This window comes from Equus asinus, chromosome 12 (genome assembly GCF_041296235.1).
Source record: "Equus asinus isolate D_3611 breed Donkey chromosome 12, EquAss-T2T_v2, whole genome shotgun sequence".
Taxonomy (NCBI): Eukaryota; Metazoa; Chordata; class Mammalia; order Perissodactyla; family Equidae; genus Equus; species Equus asinus.
This window is the reverse complement of record NC_091801.1, coordinates 74642792-74663341: the sequence shown is the minus strand read 5'-3', so window position 1 is coordinate 74663341 and position 20550 is coordinate 74642792. Positions and strand designations below refer to the sequence as shown.

At 40.9% G+C, this 20550-nt stretch overlaps 1 long non-coding RNA gene across 2 annotated transcripts in view; it reads right to left on the bottom strand.

The window, feature by feature from the left end:
* Positions 1 to 9304: 9304 nt before the first annotated feature.
* The window catches only part of LOC123290343 (uncharacterized), an 84686-nt gene continuing 73440 nt past the window's right edge, over positions 9305 to 20550 (bottom strand). Inside the window, exon 4 of one of the 2 annotated variants that reach the window (XR_011493377.1) lies at positions 9305 to 9829. This is a non-coding gene — a long non-coding RNA (uncharacterized lncRNA). The remainder of the gene's footprint in view (positions 9830 to 20550) is intronic. The other variant, XR_006534785.2, reaches the window with a different exon arrangement.

Genomic DNA, 20550 nt, shown 5'->3' with positions numbered 1-20550 from the left:
CCGTTTCATAAAGGTCATTACTTCTTGCATTCTATCAAAACATTTAGTTTTCTAACATTTTCCTCCAATTCTTGTAAAAAAAAATTCATAGGTGTGAAGATCTCCTGGATGTTCAGGATATTTCTTTTCACTTGTTCTGCAGTAGGCTTCATGTTTATTTTCCACTTTATTCATTTTCAAATGTGATGAAATTTATCTGCACTGTGTTCCTGTACTGTATATCTATACGCCAAATGTTTGCCAGCCTTAGTTTCCAGGCACTGTTCATTTGGATGATGGTTAAATAGCCTTCTCAAAGAAGAAATGGAGATACACAGCTCTAAAGCCATCTGCAGGTCTGCTTGACAGAGGTTAAAGTTTTTCCCATGCCCACTGTCTGGTTCATTGTTCTTTGAATCAATGAACTACAGTGGGGGAAAAAAAAATCACAAAATAATCTCCTAAATAATCTCTTTTTCTTTCCCAATCTATGATTTTTTTACATGAAGCGCTCCAGCTTCCAAACGCAGTGTAGGACTGCCAACTGTCTTTTTTTTTTAACCATAGTTTTTTTTTTTTTTTTTTGTCAGCAAGGGAATGCTTGCAGTCCAAGAACAAAGCAACGTTGAGCACATACTACCTCCTGGGCTCTCTGCTAGGCATTAAAAACACCATAATGAACACAATAGACATAACCTCTGCCCTCCTGGAGGCCATAATGTCCTTAAGAATCAGATATTGAACAAACACAAGTGTGATATGTTCCACATATACTAGACAGAGCTAACCGTAGAATAAGAAGAATAAAATGGAAAGGGCAGGAGTGGAAGCTTCATGGTGACTACTTTTAACAGAATGCCCCAAATGAAAAAAAAGATACCAGCTCCAATTCCTAATGGTTTCAGCTTGATATTTCAGCATCACAGACTGAAACCACAGAATTTCCTACTGTTTTTTCAGAATGGTAAATTTGATGTGTTTCCACTGGCTCCATAGGAATTTGTTAAAAATTATTTTTTTAATTTTTTTAATCTCTGGTAACTTGTTAAAAATGATTTGGACTCTAGTAATTTTTAACACTTTTAAAACCTGATGCTGTTGACAAGTTTTATATTTTTTTAAAAAAATGTATTTTCACAGATATTTTTAGTAATAAGTTGGAGAGAAACTACATCAAGAACAGTTAGCCAGAATCCATTTTAAAATTAAAGTGAGAAGTCATATTTAAGAGACATTTAAGAGGTAAATTCTATAGGGACTGGAGACAGATTAAATTGAGAAATAGAGGGAGAAGTTTAACAAGACTCTTAGACTTTGGCAAATGAATATATGGTTGTAGGCTTTAGGAGGAAGTCTCGGCTAGAAATAAGAATTTGAAAGTCGTGTTGTAGCCAGTTGCCATCTGAAACCTGAAAGTCAGGAGTAGAAGATCTCAAAGCATTTATTTTCTTCATATGTTGAGTCTTGAATTATGCCAAAAGATAACACAGGTGAATCAAATTTTGCTCTGTGTGACACAACTTACACTTTTTAAAAGAATAATAATAATAATGCCTATATTTCTCCTATACCTACCAAGAATCTCTTGCCTCACTCATTTTTCTGGAACCACAACCCATTCAAAGTGAGTCCCATTCACCTTCAATTCTGGTATACTCTATCCATTTTAGAATAAGTCAATTAGTTTCCCGACATGATAAAATGGGGACTTTAATGAGTAGGTGACAATGCAGCAGAGAGTATGGTATAAAGCAAAGAGCTCTGTGACTTCCATCCCATCTTCTTGTCGCCATCCTCCTCTTTTACTTATTTAGAATCTCATCTCTTGCCATCCAACTACTGTGACGATCTCTTTACTTGTCTCTAATAATTTTTCTTTACTCCTGTCTAATCCACTCTCCACTCTCTCTTTAGATTTTTTCTGTTTCTCCTAAAGCAGAATGAAGAGCTCAAGGCTTTGTTCTTGCCTTAACAATCAGGGAAAATTGCAACCTTTCCCAGAGTCTTCCTCTACAAATTGGGAAAAATCAGAGTGTCTTGCATCCTTCTTAACAGAAAGGGTAAAGGAGATAAAATATGTGAAAATAAACACAAATTCTTCACATATGATGGTATGTTATACTAGTCAGGGTAATACTAGCAGTGTATGAGATAAACAGTGACATCTTAACAGCTTATCAAAATGACTTATTTTTCTCTAGCGCAACAACCCAGTGTGCAGTCTTTACAGTAATTTAGGGTCCCAGGCTTCTTTCTATTCACCCTCTTCCGGGGCCTCATAATTCTTCACTCTCTGCCAGCAAACAAGAAAGGGAACAGAAGAATCACCCACGGGAAGTTTTCAAGGGCCAGGGTTGGAAATCGTGTATATCACTTCCAGTTCCCTCCAGTTGGCTAGAACTTGGTCACATGGTCATATCTCATTGGAGGCTGGGAAATTCCATCCAGCTGTTTACATAGGATGAGAAAGAAGTGAACTTTGGTGAACACAGAGCAATCTCTGCATTTCGAGATGTTCCTATAGCTCTGCTAGGTGAAGGGGGTCCAATATAATAAATCTCTGCCCTAAAGCAAGTCAGTCATTGGGATGAATCAAACATGCAAATGACCAAATAAATGCTAAATTTCAGGTTCAAGTGCTAAGGCCGTGTGGTACACCAGAATTTACTAAGTGCCACAGCCTTTTCTATGTACCTGTTTATCAGTATACCATCATTAGATTTACAGAAGGGAAACATTCAGGTTCAGTTAAACCAGATTAATCATCAAAGTTCAAATGACTATATTTAATGGTACATCTGCATTCAAGCCCAAGATGAAGCACAGATTGATTTTGCCCAGGGATTTGAAGGAAGAACATTTGACCAAAGAAACATTTGAAATGAGTCCTGAAGGAGAAGTACAATGCAGTTTTCACATAGTTGACAGAGTGAACATCTTAAAAAGTAAATCAGAACTTGTTACTTCCCTGCTTAAAAACCATTGATGGCTTCCATCACACTTAGAATAAAATCCAGACTCATCTTTGCACTGACTTGCAGAGACTTATGTAATCTGGTTTGTGATCATCTTTATGACCTCATCTTGTACCACCCTCCCACCCCCACCTGCCATTGCCTCCCCCCTCCCCCCGTCGTCTCCATTCTAGCCCCTGACCCATTGTCTATTCCTCAGTTGTGCCAACATTACCAAAGGGCCTTTGAAATAGCTATTTTCAGCTATAATTAACAAGACAGGAAACAATAAGTGTTGGAGGGGATGTGGAGAGAAGGAAACTCTCATATACTGCTGGTGGGAGTGCAAACTGCTGCAGCCACTATGGACAACAGTATGGAGTTTCCTCAGAAAATTAAGAATAGATCTACCATATGATCCAGCTATGCTGCTGCTCGGTATTTATCCAAAGAACTTGAAAACACAAATGCATAAAGATACGTGCACCCTTAGGTTCATGGCAGCATTATTCACAATAGCCAAGACTTGGAAGCAACATAGGTGCCCATCAAGGGACGAACGGATAAAGATGTGGTATTTATACACAATGCAATACTTCTCAGCCATAAGAAACAATGAAATCCGGCCATTTTGCAACAACATAGATGGACCTTGAGGGTATTATGCTAAGTGAAATAAGTCAGAGGGAGAAAGTCAAATACCCTATGATCTCACTCATAAGTAGAAGGTAAAAACAACAACAAACAAACACATAGCAACAGAGATTGGATTCGTGGTTACCAGAAGGGAAGGGGGGAGGGAGGAGGGCAGAAGGGTGATTAGGCATGTGTGTGGGGATGGATGGTAATTAGTCTTTGGGTGGTGAACATGATGTAATCTACACAGAATTTGAAATATATTACCATGTACACCTGAAATTTATATAGTGTTATAAACCAAGGCTGCTGCAATAAAAAATTTAAAAAAAAAGAAATAGCTATTTTCTCTGCTTGGGATGCTCTTGCTCTTGACCTTCATGAGTCTCAGAGAGGCTTCTCCTGATACCCCATTATTCTCTACTATCTGACACTATTGTAATTCTCTTTCCAACATTTATCATTATCTGATATCTCCTTCCTTCCTTCCTTCCGTCCTTCCTTCCTTCCTTCCACCTTCTTTCCACTCTCTCCCAATAGAATGCAAACCCCTTGAAAACATGAGCCTTTTCTATCTTGTTTATTGCCATAGTCACAGAGTACGGGCTCGAAATTTACTTGTTAAATAAATGAGTCCTATTTCGACAGGTAGAGAAGAAGGGAGAGTAAAGATATTAGAGACTGAGGGTACTTTCAAGAGCCAAGGCAAGTTATAGATCAACTCAAGGAGCCATGTACTTTTATACCTAACATTTTTCTCTTAAATCTGAATATGCCATATTCTCCCATTTTACAAGACCCAGGGTGTCTGTTGGCAGAATACTGTGTGCAGTTCTGGTACTTGTTCTTTCAGAAAGACTTAATGACGGTTGGAATGTTCCCAAAAAGGGCAAGGGCCAGCAGAAGCTGCTGTAGGGTTCCAGACTAAAAATATCAGGATTGTTTTGCCTTGAAATATTAGGTTGAGAAGAGGTGGGAACAAAATATGAAGGGATTTGGAGGGAGTAAACACAGCTTTATTCAGCAAAACCCAGAATCCTATTTCGGCTCGTCTTTAAAGCTGGAAAGAGAGCACATTTAAGGCAAATAAAATATTATTACCTTTCATTGGCATGACACTTTATGTTTACAAAATGCTTTTTTCTTTTCTTTTCTTTTCTTTTCAAAATATCCACACAACATCTGTATGGTAAGTATAATTTTCCTATTCTGTAAATGGAGGGTATCAAGTCTCTGAGAGGTAGTTTGCCTGAATTCTTCGAGGGAGAAAACCATGTCTGATTCATTCTTTTAGTGCCATTTATAAAATTTTAAAAAATATGTAAGATCAATAAATGTCTATAAAATTGAAGTGAATAAAACATGGATGAATCAGGAACAGACTTCCTAAGAATGCCTTGCCACTGGTGCCCATTTCTTTATTGTTAAAGGTGAAGAGAGATAATTCATTTTTATTGCCCTGAAGTCCAAAAGGCCTCAGCCTTGAGAGATAATGAGCAGAATGAACTTAGAAATTTAAATTGCAACCAAAAAGATGTTAACATCTCTAATCTGAGCCTGGAGGAAATTAGTCTCAGAAGGAAAGGAGATTGAGAGCTTCCTGTTTTCATTTCTTGACAAGGTGACAGAAGAACCTAAGATCCTTTTCCTTAAATCAGCCCTATAAAATCTAAGCAAGGAGAGAGAAGCAACACATCCCAAAACAGTTTTAGTCCTGGTCAAGACTGAGTAAGCACACTCCACTCTGTCTCTCCTACTAAATGCAATGAAAAACCCTGGACAGAAGGCACAGAGTAGCTACCTGACAAACATAAAAGATAAATGGTAGCAGGCAGATTGGGGAAAGAGACCAGAACTGGAAATAACACCAAACTCGTGAGGACTTTCCTCTTTTTCCTCCTCAAATAATTCTCAGCCTGGACTCAAAGACAGCCTAAAACTGATAAGTGTACACTAGGTGAGGGCCAAGAGAGTTCTGTCTTGGTTAGCTAGGGCTGCCATAACAAAGTACCACACTGGGTACCTTAAAAAAAACAGAAATTGATTTTCTCACAGTTCCAGAGGCTGGAAGTCCAAAATCAAGGTGTCCGCAGAGTTGCTTCCTTATGAGGGTTGTGATGAAAGGATCTCTTTCAAATCTCTCTCTTTAGTTTGTAGGTGGCTCTCTGTTCTCTTTGTCTTTTCATATTGTCTTCCCTTTACATGCACCTATGTCCAAATTTCCCTTATAAAAGGATACCAATTACATTGGATTAGGGTACAACCCTACTCCAGTATGACCTCATCTTAACTGAACTAATTACATCTGCAATGATCATCTTTCCAAATAAAGTCACATTCTCAGTTGTGAGGGTAATATTAAGACTTTAGTATATGAATGCAGAAGAACATAATTTAACCCATAAAAAGATTTTTTTTTTAAACCTTCTGGTCCGAGGAGCAGGAAAGGAGTGGGTCAGAGAGTATGGTAGAAATCCCCTGTTTTGGATTTCATTTTGGTTTTCCTTCTCTCCCACCCCAATCTCCAAGCAATCCCGTGGTAGTAATGGTGGAAATGGCAGCAGTGCCAGGCAGCCACCTACACTTCCAACGGAGGAGAAATCTTACTGACCAGGGAACTGTAGTACCAAGAGAATGGGAAGGAGGGACACCTGTTGCTTTTTATCACTTTCTATCCCCTCACTATTTGGCCTCTGATGCAGATCAGACGCAGTCTCAGGAAGCACGTGGCAGAGCAGAGAACCTAAAATCCTAGTTTCCTAGACAGAAAACCAAGGTGGGGGTGGGGTGAAGTGAAGTGTGTGGGGTAGATGCTGGGAGCCAGAATGTGTCAGGGAAACCACAAAAAGGAAAGAAAGTGGTCCCATAAAGTTGTGTATGCACTCTTGGGCTTATCTCCAAGCTGTATATTCATGGACCCTGGCTCTAAAGTATACACGTAAGGTGTTGAGAACTGAACTATGGGATAAATCCCCACTCAGGGTCTACACTGCACCTGGATGGTGCACACATGGGACAGATCTAAATGGTCCTTCAAAGGCTTTGAAAACTGAACCTACATTGGAAACAGCCCAGAGACAAGACTGGTAGGAGCTTGCAACCTTAAACTGGGTCAGTTGCTTTCTAAAACAAACAAAAAATACTTTCTATAGGATTTAAATAAGACTCAGACCCTTATAATATTCAAAATGTCCAAGATATAATCCAAAATTATAAACATGAAGAATGCAGAAACTTCAGTGCTTTTCATGTAAAAAGGAGAATCAAGAGATGTTGACCCTGAGATGACACAGATGTCAGAATTACTAGACAAGATTTTAAAGCTGTTACTTTAACCATGCTTTGAAAAGTAAGGGTAAACACTGTAGAAATAAAAGAAAGAACATCTCATCAAATAAATAGAAGTTATAACAAAGGACCAAATGGAAAATTTAGAACTAAATATACATTTACTAAAATAACACTATTCACTAGATGGGCTCAGGAGCGGAATGAAGATGACAGAGGAAAAAGTCAATGAACTTGATGGTAGACCAATAAAAATCATCTAGTTTGAACAACAAAGATGGAAAATGATTGAAAAAGAAATAGAGGGGCTGGCCCCGTGGCCGAGTGGTTAAGTTCGCGCGCTCCGCTGCAGGCGGCCCAGTGTTTCGTCGGTTCGAATTCTGGGCGCGGACATGGCACTGCTCGTCAGACCACGCTGAGGCAGCGTCCCACATGCCACAACTAGAGGAACCCACAACGAAGAATACACAACTATGTACCGGGGGGCTTTGGGGAGAAAAAGGAAAAAATAAAATCTTTAAAAAAAAAAAAAAGAAAAGAAAAAGAAATAGAGCCTTAGGACTGGTGAAACAATACCAAAAATCCTGACAACTATGTCATCAGATCTCCAGAAGGAAAAGAGAAAGAGTGTGGTGAATAAAACCCTTTTAAGAGATAATGGCTAATACCTCCCCAAATTTGGCTAAAGACTTCAACTTAAATAATAATTGTAACATCCAATTATTTTATTATTATTGTTGTTGTTGTTTTGTTTTGAGGAAGATTAGCTCTGAGCTAACATCAGCCACCAATCCTCCTCTTTTTGCTCTGGAAAATTGGCCCTGAGCTAACATCCATGCCTATCTGTCTCTACTTTATATGTGGGATGCCTGCCACAGCATGGCTGACAGCGGTGCCTAGGTCCACACCCAGGATCCGAACCCCGGGCTGCCAAAGCGGAGCACAAGAACTTAACCGCTATGCCACAGGGCACGCCTCCCAATTACTTTAGTATTATTATTAGTAACATTTATTGAGCACTTGTCTGTGTCAGGATCTGTTTTAAGTTCTTTACACACTCATTTAGTCTTCAAGGAGTAACACATGTAAGTTCTTGCCCAAGGTCACAGAGGTATTAAGCGGTAGAGACAAGAAACAAACCCAGGAAGTCTGTCTCCAGAGAACAAGCTCTTAACTCCAACGTCACACAGACTCTCTGGCACACCCAGGGTCAATCTCTCTTTGGCGCTTAGATTATTGATGACTGTTACTTTGCTGCACTATGACTTTTTTTAAAGTATGTGAAATTCTTGGTGTAGTATCTAACATGTGGATGCTTAAAAATATGTGAGGGAAAAAAGAATACATAACTGCAAGATAGGGCTGTTTTAGCTGTTTGGACTGCTATAACGAAACATTGGCTCATAAACAATAGAAATGTATTTCTCACGGTTCTGGAGGCTGGAAGTCCAAGATCGGGGTGCCGGGACAGTCAGACAGGGGCTCTCTTCCAAGTTGCAGACTTCTCATTGTATCCTTGCACGGTGGAAAGGAAAAGGGAGCTCTCTTGAACCTCTTTTATAAGGGCATTGATCTGGCCTCTGTGATTTAACCCCTTCTGAAAGGTCCCACCTTCTAACACCATCACACTGGGCATTAGGATTTCAACATATGAATTAAGCAGGGGACCCAAACACCCAAAACATAGCATGAGTGAAAGTTATTTGTGAACCTGATTTACTTTCTACTAAGACTGTAAATTTCTTAACAGAAGAAGCTTTGCTGACTCCCTTATTTCCTATAGTATCTGGTACGTTTCTGGCACATATAGATGCTTAACTTAAAAAAAATTTGTAGTTCGTTGAAGGAGGCATAAAACTCTACAACTTATATGAAAAACAGCATAATGGAAAGATGATCTGCCTGTAGCCCTAACAAGTTGACTAATCTTGGGGAAGTCACTTAACCTCTGGGGCCTCAGCACATTTTCTTAAACCAAGGAGAGTTCCATGGCCAACGAGGGTACATCATGAAGATTAACGAGGTCGTGCATGTGAAAATGCTTTGGAGAGCATTACACAAATGACATTTCATTTGATTTAAGTCATTGCAAGGCAGACAGGAATAATGAAGCGTGCTTGATAAAGAGCTTGACAGCCCAGGAGAGGGAGAGATTATTTCCAGCTGGGAGCATGGAAGAAGATTTTGTGGGTAAATATGTCTAAAACAAGCTGGGTGGGAAGAAGGTGTTCAATAGAAAAGGGGCCAAGGCCGGTGTTACAGAGAGCTGTGTCCTTGCATGGTAAGCCCCTGCATCCGGAACTTACTTCTGACCTATTCTCCTTAGAGCTGGGGAGAGATACGATCTCAGGGAACGTGCTCAAAATCACCACAACCATTTGGAAAATTTTGTAATCCCGAGAGAGAGAGGACAACACACAGATGAAAAGCAGCAGACAAAGGAGGGAGATTTCAAGATGAACAGGCTTTTTACAAAACATGTCTTTACTTTTTATTTTTGCTAACTTGGGGGCGGGGGTTCTTTTCCAAGCTGAGCCAAATTAATTTCTAGTCCAGTTGTTGAGCAAACCAACAGTTGTCTTCTCTTCTATGCTTTAGCATAGATTTTGCGCCAGTGTTTTCCAAACTTTCGTGTGAATAATAAGTGGAGGAGCTTATTTTAAAGGGGGGAGGGCATTCCCAGGCTGCATCGCCAGTGCTGCTGATGCAGAGTCCGCCTGGCGTTGGACCACGGTTCTTCATTTTAACACACAACCAGGTGCTCCAGATATAGGCCGCTCATTCTTCTCACCATAGGCGAGATCGAAGAGTCGTCCATGCCAAAAGCGAGAGCATAGTTCTTGGCACCTAAGCAGTTCCAACAATGCTTAGATTCCTGCCCTCCATGAACTTGGGGATGTGAGCAGAGAGGGAGACTTAAAATCCACGTTGGACTTCTCCAGATTGCTGTATTTTATTCTTTGAATTCTCGTCTGCTCAGAAGCAAGAGAAAAAGAAAAAAAAAAGATCTCACTAGTCAATTTTTACATTAAACTTACTTTTTTTTTTTTGCAAGACCTGACTACTGTACCAACCTGTCCAGGAAACGGTACAACCACAGTCTTTGTAAGACGATTTGAGGACACGGTTTAGTTTTAATCCCAAACCAAATGTGGTATGCAACACTCTCTTTTTTGATCCCATAAAAAGAGAGGAAGAAACAATCAAGAACTAAACAAATAAAATGAAAATTACCTCCCTTTTATATTTTGGTGATGAAAAATGTTTCAAAGCGCTCCAAGCACTCACAGAAATGATAATTACCTTCTGCTTTCCTGGGGTAAGCATAGGGACACTTGGACCATAACAGTCTCATCAGAGTTATATAAACTGCAACATAAGCAATAAAAGTTTCTTGAACATCTGGATTCCATCTCCCCTTTAGAAGGAGTGTGAGCATCAGATAAAGCAGACGTTCAGACTTTTTGATTTCAGACCTTAGTGGTCCCATTGTGAAATTATATCAAGTCTAAATTTCTGGAAGTCACCTGTGAAAATCATTTTCAAAGCACCTTGTGCCCAGAAACATGTCCAACAGAGTCGCTTCCCTCCAGCAAAGACTAATTTCTTGACCACGCAATGCTCCTTACTTGAGTGCTGAGATTCAGAGGGTGAATAAGGAGAATGCCAATGTTGAAGAACATTTACCCCGGGCCAAGGAGTGTGCTGGTAGCTTTATAAATGTTACATCAGTTAATCCACCCTACAAACCCGTGGGGCTACAGTTACTATCTCTATGTTACAAATGAGGGAACTGAAACTCAGAGAGGTTACATAACTTGCTTAACATCAAGCAGATAGTAGGTGATAACAATAATAATCCAGGGTTACCTGATTCATACCGAAATTGCAAAGATCAATTCAATTATCACCCTGCAAGAAAGTCTTTTATAACCCTATGGCCCTCACTCTGAGTACGGTCCTTCCTTTTTCTCCATTGCAGCTTGTCCCTAACTAACAGGGGCCACAATCTGGAAGATGTTGTAATTTGGGACCCATTTAACGGTTCCCACTGGTAGGCTGTGAGTTGGAGAGCAGAAACCACAAGTGATATAACTTTTGGCGTTAGACATAGCAAAGTATATATTCTGGCTCCAACATATACTATTTATGCTTACCAGGGACAAGTTTTTGTTGTTGTTTTACATTTTTGAGCCAGTTTCTCATCTGTAATGGAAATAATAATCCTGCGTCCGCTGTGTGGTTTAAGTAAGAAGATGTGTAATGTATCTAGAATATATCTGCTACACTAGCACGTGCTCCACAAATAGTTTTCTACCCACTTTACCTACTGCCACAGTACCAGGTGCATAGTAGGTATTCAGTAGGTGTTGTTGACTGACTAGTACATTGATGATATGGGAGTTGAAGGGATCCAGTAAACAGCATTCCTCGTTCCCACCCAAGTTCTAAGCCAAATGAAATGTAAGACAAAAGAATAAGGCTCACGGAGGCCAAAACATTATCTTGATTGTTGACAAGAAGCTGATATTGGAGAATTCAGCTTATATATTTGGATAACTGGGCCTGCCAAGGCTGAACCCCAAGATTAGGCAGGTTTATTTACTCTTTCACAGGCAGAAGCAGAAAGCCACAGGCCTCCCCAGGTTGAAGTAACAGCATGATCCTTATAAGAAAGCAGGATGAAGGGGCTGGCTCATTTGTGCCCAAGTCTTCATCCAAGCCCACCATTCAGATTACTCTTCCCTCCTCCCCGTTGGATGAGCAAAGAGTGGGCAGTTGTCTAGAAATGTTCAGGAAAATGCTTCCTCATGGGGCCCACGAGGTTAGAGGAAGTCCTCAGCCCAACAGCCCGAATGACTAAATGAAGGGCCATACCCTTCCATTACCCCCATGCCACCATGCACTAACCTAGGGCTCTCAGTACCTTGACACTGTCCCTGCCTCCTTTATCGATCCTCTCACTTTGGAGAATTTAAGGAGCTAATAAGGGAACTCAAACTATCCTTGGCCTTACTCTGACCTTGTGATTCAGTCCCTGGGCCTCACCTTCTATTCTCTTAACCAAGTCCTCACCCCATGTCTGACGCTGAATAACTGGGACCCCCAACTTTATTTCCTGTGCCTGAGACCCTCTGCTGCTCCTCTTTGTTAGAGTTCCAACTTCCCCAAGACAGGGCCATGTACCCGGATGTGAAGCCCTCCTGATGCTAATGTTCCTCCATCTAGGAGTAGTTAAAGCCAGAGGGCACAGTTTCCAGGTAAATAAATCAAGGCCCAAAGAGTAGAGGGATTCACATGATTGGAGAGCTATATGGTGCTGGAACTCAGGCTTCCTGACATCCAATTCAATCTTCTTTTGAATCCCAAGTGAGAAGTAAATGAGAGACAAGGTAGGTTCTCATTCCCACCATTTGAGCAAACTGATAAGGGAATCCCATAAAATATTAAGTGGTGTCAGCAGATATGAATACTGACCAAGCAGGAGCCTTCTTAGCAGAGAAGGATCCCTGAGACCAGAGGAACTGAGGACACTGAAAGACAGCACAGTCTAATAGAAGAAACATGGCGTTCATTCATTCACACACTGAATAACTATTTATCGAGTGTCGTAGGTTCTAGGCACTTTTGTAGGTACTACTAATGTAACAAAGACTAGGACAGAGGAAAACCTATGCCCTTATGGAGACTACAGCCTTTGAGGGGAAGACAGACAATATCCCAAAAAAACAAGTATAATATGCTGTAATAAGTGCCAATATAACAATATGCAGAGGACTATAAATAGGGAGTTCTCGGGGAGGGGTGACTATTTAGAATAGATTCCCCACAGAAAGACTCACTGACAATCTGACATTTGGGCAGAAACTTGAAGGAATTGATGGAGCAAACCCTGCAGATTCCAGGGAGAAGAGGATCCCAGCAAAAAGCAGTAGCAACTGCAAAGGCCTGGAGTCTAGAGTGTGCTTGGTGTGTTTAAGAAACAAGAAGAAAGCTAGTGTGCCCAGAAGAGCAGTGGAAGATTGGGTCAGGACTACTTCAGGTTATATACGCCCCCGTTATCAGTTACGTATATTCATTAACAAGCATGTCAGGATCACCCAGTTGTGAACTAAACTCTAGCACTATAAAAGCCTTCCTTCCACGAAGTTCTGTCCACAGGTTGTCTCTATAAAGAATGGAAGGCAGGAAAACACTACTATCTTTTGGTTCAAAGAAGTGAAGGCAGAAAGAGGGCAAGTGGCTTGGTCAGGCAGGATCAGTAAAGTCTGGGACCTCACGGGTCCTCCTGTGGCTGAGCTGGTTTGAGGATTCCTATGATCCCTGGGAGTCGGGGAGAGGGGGTCGAGGTATGAGAATCTTGGGTTTCACACCAAGCAGGGCAGCAGCATAAGTAAAGGCATTCCTTGCATTCCCTAAACAATCCTCAATGGGAATAAGAGACCTGGATCATTTCAGGCTCTGCCACTTGATAGTGATGTGACCTTGGGAAGGTCACTTTCCCTTTCTGGACTCTGGCTTCCTTTTCTTTAAAATAAGCAATTATACAAGAACATCTCCAAGTTCCCCTCAAGTTCTGAACTTCTAACATTCTATACTTTTGCCATTCTGGTCAGACAGAGGAAAAAGCCAGGGGGAGACCAAACATTAAGGGAAGCATCCCCAAATGTTTTGCAGTTTCTCTGAAGCAGGTAAGTAGAAGTCAAGCTTAGAAAGCAAAATAAAGGGCTGTTGCATTCCCCCCACCCCCAACTCCAACCACTGCCTAAGGGATCTCAGAAAATTAAAAACAACATGTGTTCCCACTGGATTTATTTTTAATTTCTGAATGCAAATATTTGAAAGAAGAGTCTTACGGCAAGTACTAGTAAAGTTGAAAAATGCAGCAGCAACCTACAAACCAAACCCTTCTCCCAGCGGGATGTGGAGGAACACGTAATGTACTCGGAGGGCCGGTGTGAGACAGGTCGATTGGCAGATAGGTACATACCTATTACATAGGGTGTGTGGGCGTGTGTGCAGTGTTCTACACTAAAGTGTGCATGAGAAATTTTGCTTATGTCTCTACCCCAAGTTTCCTCATATTTGTGCTGATTCTATTAGCATCCAGCTCAGCTCTCAGAGATGAATTCTCCCTGCAGATACTTCTATTATAGCACACACTATAGCGTATTGAATGGACAGTATCCATGTGATGCCAGTCACGTTGCATCCATGGGTGTTTATCTCTGAAAGCTGGGCTCACGTTCTCACTAGATAGGTGAAGTGCAGCCCACGTGCCTGTCTGTTACAGGGATACACACATACGTGCATCCACACCTTTCTACTGTTCTTGTACTTTTCCATAGGAAGCCCAAGTTCATCTGCTGGGAAATCCCTGCAGGACAAGGCCTATGGGCAACTGTAATCTTAAAACCTCTGCTTATTGAAAGGGCTGCAGTGTAGAAGGCGGTGAGCTAGTTTTTCTTGAGAACATACTGAGTATGAGGTACTTGGTTCTATGTTGTTGCATTTAAACCTTAAAAAGGAATTTTATGATCTTCCTGGACAGAAGAAGGTCACTCTACAGTCGGTAAACAGATGTAAAAACCTTACATCTGCAAAGACTAAATGAAATAAAGTAGTTCAAGAGCCTGGTACACAGTAGGGGCTCAGTAAATACCAGTTCCCCTAAAGCAGCCACTCTCTTTTATAGCCATTTAACCCAAATCTTGGTGAGGGATTTTCATTATTGTTTTTAACCAAGATCCCGTCCAGGAGCCAATTGATATGTTCCAAACAGTCCTTCTATAATGCAGACAAGTGGTGCTCTCTACTGGAGGGCAGCTCTCTTAACTCAAGGACCACGGGGCTATAGTCAAAAAGCTAGTGTGAGCGAAGGATGGCAGCACATTAACTGGCACTGGAAAGAAAAGTTGTAGGTGGAATTAACTAGAGCTTCAATTACCATTCATATGGCAGACTCTCAAATCTTTGCCTCGAGTCCAGATGTCTATCCCAAGTTCTAGGGCAATAAATATTAACCACCTCCTTGACATTTACACCTGAGGATCCACAGGTCCTTCACACAGATAATGTCCAAAACGCAACTATCAGACTCCCTCCCACCACATTCATCTCCCCATCATCCTGTGATCTGTGATCTCCCACCTGGTAGAGGAAACATTCATTCCTCCTAGTTGTCTGAGTAAGAAACTTAAGCATCCTTCTAGATGCTTCCAACTTCAACTTCAAATCCATCTGTTCAACAAATATCTATTCAACACACACTGTGCTTCAGGAACAGTGCTAGATGCCAGGGAAGATGGTAAGGAAAACAGCCATGATCCCCGACGACGCAGAAATTGAATTCTAGTGAGGAATAAACAGTAAACAATTACTAAATTCCAAAACCCCCACAAAAAATTTTTTTAAGAAAAGGAAGGCAGTTATGTCCTATCAAGAAAAAAAAATTCAAAAGAAAGAACAATAAGGGAGATCTATTTTGATTAGTAGACTAGGAAGTCACTAAGGAAGTGATATTTTAGCTGACAAATAGAAGATGAGCAGAATAGCCCAGGCGAAGAGTGGAGAAATTTCTGACAGAGAAAATAGCAAGCGCAAATGGCCTGAGGTAGAGTAGAGCCTAGTTTGACTAAGAAACCAAAATAAAGCAGCGCGGTTGACACTCAGAGAAGAAATGACTGGATGGTTGAATTTGAGGTTAACTGGATGTGTAAAGGCCAAATAATGCAGGGCATTTAGACCAAGGAAGGAGTTGAGGTTTTATTAAATATATAGACTGTGTTAACAAGCTTTATAGTAGTCCAGATCCAGAGAACATTGGCACTTCGATTAGGTTGGTTGTAGCAGAAGCGGAAAGAAATCAATGGATTAAATATCATTCTTAAAAGTAGAAGCAACAGAATCAGTTAATAAATAGGAAATGGGGGTAAGAAAAGGAATGACTTCCAGGTTTCTAGGGCAAACAACTCAAAGAATACTGGAACTGTTTATCGCGATGGGGAAGACTGGAGACAAGCACATTTAGAGAGCGGAAGACTTCAGGTTTGCATTTATTGGGTTTGAAATGCCTGAGACATCCAAGCGAATATATTAAGTGGGCATTTGAGTATGTTAGTCTGCTTGTCATAAAATAGGCTTAAGCTGGAGATTTTACACACACACACACACACACAGAAGGGGATTGCACATAGAAGGGAATTGGCATTTGGTGAGAGGAGAAACACATCCTCCATTTAAGCAGGAAGGAAGTAGGAAATAAGCACAGACAGATGTAGATACGATGGTTGGAGTGAGGGTACGCTCCTTTGGTGTCTCTTATTTACTCAATGAAATATCAAGTGACACCCTGTAGAAGGAGGTGAGTGCAGAGTTTAGAATTAAGGAAAGTATAGAAGTTAGGAAACTAGTCCTCAGGAAGGGGAATAGTGCACTTACTAAAGAAACTCAGTAAGAATGTTGGCAAATGTTATGTGTTATGTCATCAGTGGTCATAAATTCCTAACGGCACTAAAATTTGGGCAGTGTGATTTACTCCAGTCATGCTCATCACGAGTGCACACATGGAGAAGATAGATGGATGGGGTCATCTGGAGTATTTTTCTGGGTAGGTATAATGAGAAACGGGGTAGTGGGAGGAGGGGTGGTAAGAAAGGGGAGGGTCTTGCACAGGGGTGACTAAATAAAATAGTAGACCATAAAAATCTGAGGTGGAAAAGAAGGGCAGTTCAGAGGAGATGGTTCGTAGTTAGAGGTTTGGAGAGGATGGGGTTAAAGACAAGGTTTCAGTGGGGTTGTTTGATGGAGAGATTTGGGAGAGCAAAGTTCTGGTTGGCTGGAAATTGGAACACTTGAACGTGTAATTTGTAAAATACACTGTCCAAAAATGACAAAACCAAGCATAAGACCATTAAAACTTAGTGACTGGGATGAAGAGATCAAAAATGTCCCTCAAGATAAGGAAAGCATAGAACTAAAAGGCCTGAGGTTTAGATGGAGATTGAAGTTGAAAAGATGATAAGACTTAAGGTAGAAAGAAAGACTGTTACCAACAAGTTTTCAGGAAAATTAAGGAAGTGGGAAATGGCTTTTTCATGGCTATTTCAAGACAAAGATAAAGAATGTAATGATCATGAACAGGCGCAATGGAATGGTTCGGAGAACTGTGGTGGGAAGGAATGGGGGAAAATAAAACATTATACCAACTAACAAGGGGATAAGAGTTCAAGGTGTAATGGTTGAAAAGAAAGGCTTGGACTTCTGCAAGTGATGAGGTAGACAGGAAAATGGGGCAGGTTGGAATTAGTTCTGAGGGTCTCATGGAATACAGTCTCCTCACTTCCTGCCTCCAAGATCTAGAGATTTGGTCCAGAAGCTTCACAAGAGGAGAAAGGCTGCAACCTCCCTGGCTACTCTCTCAGGTGACTCTGAGTCAACAGTCATCAAATCTACCTCCTAAAACTTTCAGATCTTTCCACTTCCCTCCAGGACAACCACTCAACTCCAGATTGTATTAACATTTTTCTGGTTGCCTAGCACAGTCTTCTTACTGGTCTGTACATTTCAACCTGGCCTCCTTTTAATTTCAGAGTCATCTTTCTAATCATGCAATTTCCTGATATCAAAGCCTTTGAAATCTCTCCACGACCCTCAGGATAAGGGACAAACTCCTCAACATGGCTTCCAGAGCATGACCTCAGCCTCCATCACTGCCCTACCCCCAAACACTGTCTCACTTCTTCCTTGCTTCCCCCACTCCAACTACAGTTAATTCCTTGTGCTCCATTTGGATGCACTCTCTTGGATCCGTGCTTTTGCACATGTTTTTTCTCCTTAGGATCTTCTTTACTTGTCCTTTGTTTCACTTATTTTTACTCATCCTTCAAGTATCACCTTCAACACCATTTCTTCCCAAAAGCATCACTTGTAGGTGACATGCTCTGTGTTTCTCTTGTCATAATAATTTCCATTCTGTGTTCTAATTGCCTGCCTATCCCTTTGTGCCTCCTATTACATTGTGATAACCTTAACATTCTTGATGCCTAAAAACATGTCTTTTTCACCATTGAATGGTCAACTCCTAACACATAGTCTGGTGACATTAGACGTGTTCAATAACTATTTGTTATAGTTTTTGAATAAATGATGGGATAGGACTGTCATTGGTGGTCTGAGAGGTACCATTGGAATAATACTAATGTGGGAATTACATAAATCTTTTTTAATCCCAGTGTCTTTATTCATAATCTGAATGGATGTGGTTATGTTCTGAGCCTTAGTTTCCTTATCTACATAAGGACACAAAATTATGTACTCTATAGGGTCAACATTTAATTAGATAATATATATCAGGCATCTCACAAATAATTATTGCTCAATAAGTAATTAGGCAAAGATCTTTGAGATGCCATGGTATCTTTTCATGAAATCTTTCCCCATTTATTTTCCTCTTAACAATTGCTCTTGCTTTTTATTGAAGCCGGGTTCCTTCTGAATAACAATTTGAATCAGGAGTCCTTGGAGGTGGAAAGTGGGTTGTAGGTGTGATTTGCTCCTGGCATAGAGTCCTGATTCCAAATAGAGTTAACTTTCTCTTGCCTCTCAAAGTAGTTGTCACTGAGACTTCTGTCGCCCTTTCTGGTTTCAAGCTAATTTGTTCCTCTAAGTGTCAGGAAACTGCATCTGGATCCAGGGAAATGCCAGTGGCATCAATGTCGTATTAGAAGGCTTAGGACAATGATATGTGACACATGAAGCCAGCTAGACTTTGCCAGATTGATGAGGAGTAAATATCTTCTTAATACCAAGGGCACTCACTCTGGTAGTTCCTTGGGGCTGGTTTCAAGGGCACCATAAAGACAGGACAGACGCAACCAGGCAAATGGTTTTGGACAAAGAGGGCAGTCCCTCCTCGGTATAGAAGAAACAATTATCGCCTGTGGAATCAAAAGCTCTGGGTTGATAGAGGGAGGCAGAGCAGTGAGAGGAAAGAATGTGAAAAGTTCTAAACCCCCTCCTGAAGATTAGGCCTTTATGGGGAGCCATGGACTATTTTTAATAGGAAAGATACAAACCCTGTTGACAGGAAACCATGGAGGCCAAGGGAAGTATAGATTGTGTGAGAACATCTAAAGGCAGAGAGGCAACATGATCTTGATATGAGGTATCAAATGACTGAGTTTGGTAGAGGGAGTGGGAAGGAGAAACCAGGGTTGGACAGGAGAGAGGGGACAAAGAATCAATAGAGCCTGAAAACTGATTAGAGGTTGGGTTTAGAGAAATGAAGCCTCTTGGAATGGGAGAAAAAAGAAACCAACAAGAGGGTGATCAGGTTCAGAAGACACATCTGTACCCATCGTTGTGCTAGGAAGATACCATGAGATTGACAACTGAAGGACCAGAGGTGCTTACCTTCCCCCAGATGGCTGCAGAGTCACATGGGACTTGTGTCCACACAAAGCCACAATATCTAATCAATCTACTCTAAAATTCAGTCCAACCATTGTAGAAGCACGAGATTGACGAGATGAATTCTGCGCTTCCTCCTGACGACTCCTTGCCCAGACTCGCTTGGCCTGAAGATGATGAACTAAGCCACAGCAATGATGGTACGTGCCCCCAGACAGCACAGAACATGTCTGTTTCCCAGACATGACTTTATTTGCCTATATTGAAGGCTCACAGAGTGGGAGGAAGGGAGTTAGAAAAAGAAAAGTGAAACGCTAAGAAACAAAAAGGTGACTTTCGTTGCACTCCCTGCAGCAATGGGTCTATTTTTACATCCTCCACATGGGGCAGAGGGTTCATGTTGTCATTTCAAACACCCATTCATCTCGACCAACCCAGGATTATATGTGACAGCACTGAAATCAGAACATCTCTTCAGGCAGCTGAGCAGGAGGACGTCTAATTGCTCTGGGTATCCAAAGTTACAACAACCATCCCAGCTTGTCCCAGCTGCCTGAGAAAAAGAGACCATTAATTCCCTAGACAGAAAACATTGAGCTTTCAAATATATGAATAAAGCACCCTACAAAACAATGACTTCATTGTGATATAGTCTGCTCATGTTTAAAAGGGCTCAGTTTTAGCATTGTAGAACCTAGAATAATCCATATTTTTTTAAAGTGTCAAAAGAAACTGAGATCCAAGAGAGACAAAGAGAAATGTGTAATACCAATATCTTGGGGCATAGAAAATAGATTCTAAAAATAACACTCGCTGTTTTGTGTACATTTCATTTATTTCTGTAACCCTAATGCCTCATACCATGTCTAGGACTTTAATAAGTTTTGGTAGGCTGACTGGGTTAACAAGATAATATGGTTCAATGTTATTCTTCTCCCCAGAAAGCCCTTCTCTCAAGTTTCTTTGACTGGAAAATTCCTACTCCTATATTATGTCATATCACAAATCACATGTGAAATATCACTTCCTGGGAGAAATCTTTTCTGTCAACCGAGATTGAAAGTGTCTCTCCATCATTACCTTTAGCAGAACATTGGTTTACTGTAGACCCCAGCAATTGAGTTGTGTTTTCTCTGTTCTCTTATTTACCTCTGGGCAACTTGAAGGTAGAAACCATTTCTTGTTCTCTCTCTCTCAATTGCCTGGTATAGTTTGGCACATAGTAGGTTCATAATAAATATGGGTTGATAAACTGCTCTAAGAGACGTCAGAGAGAAAATAT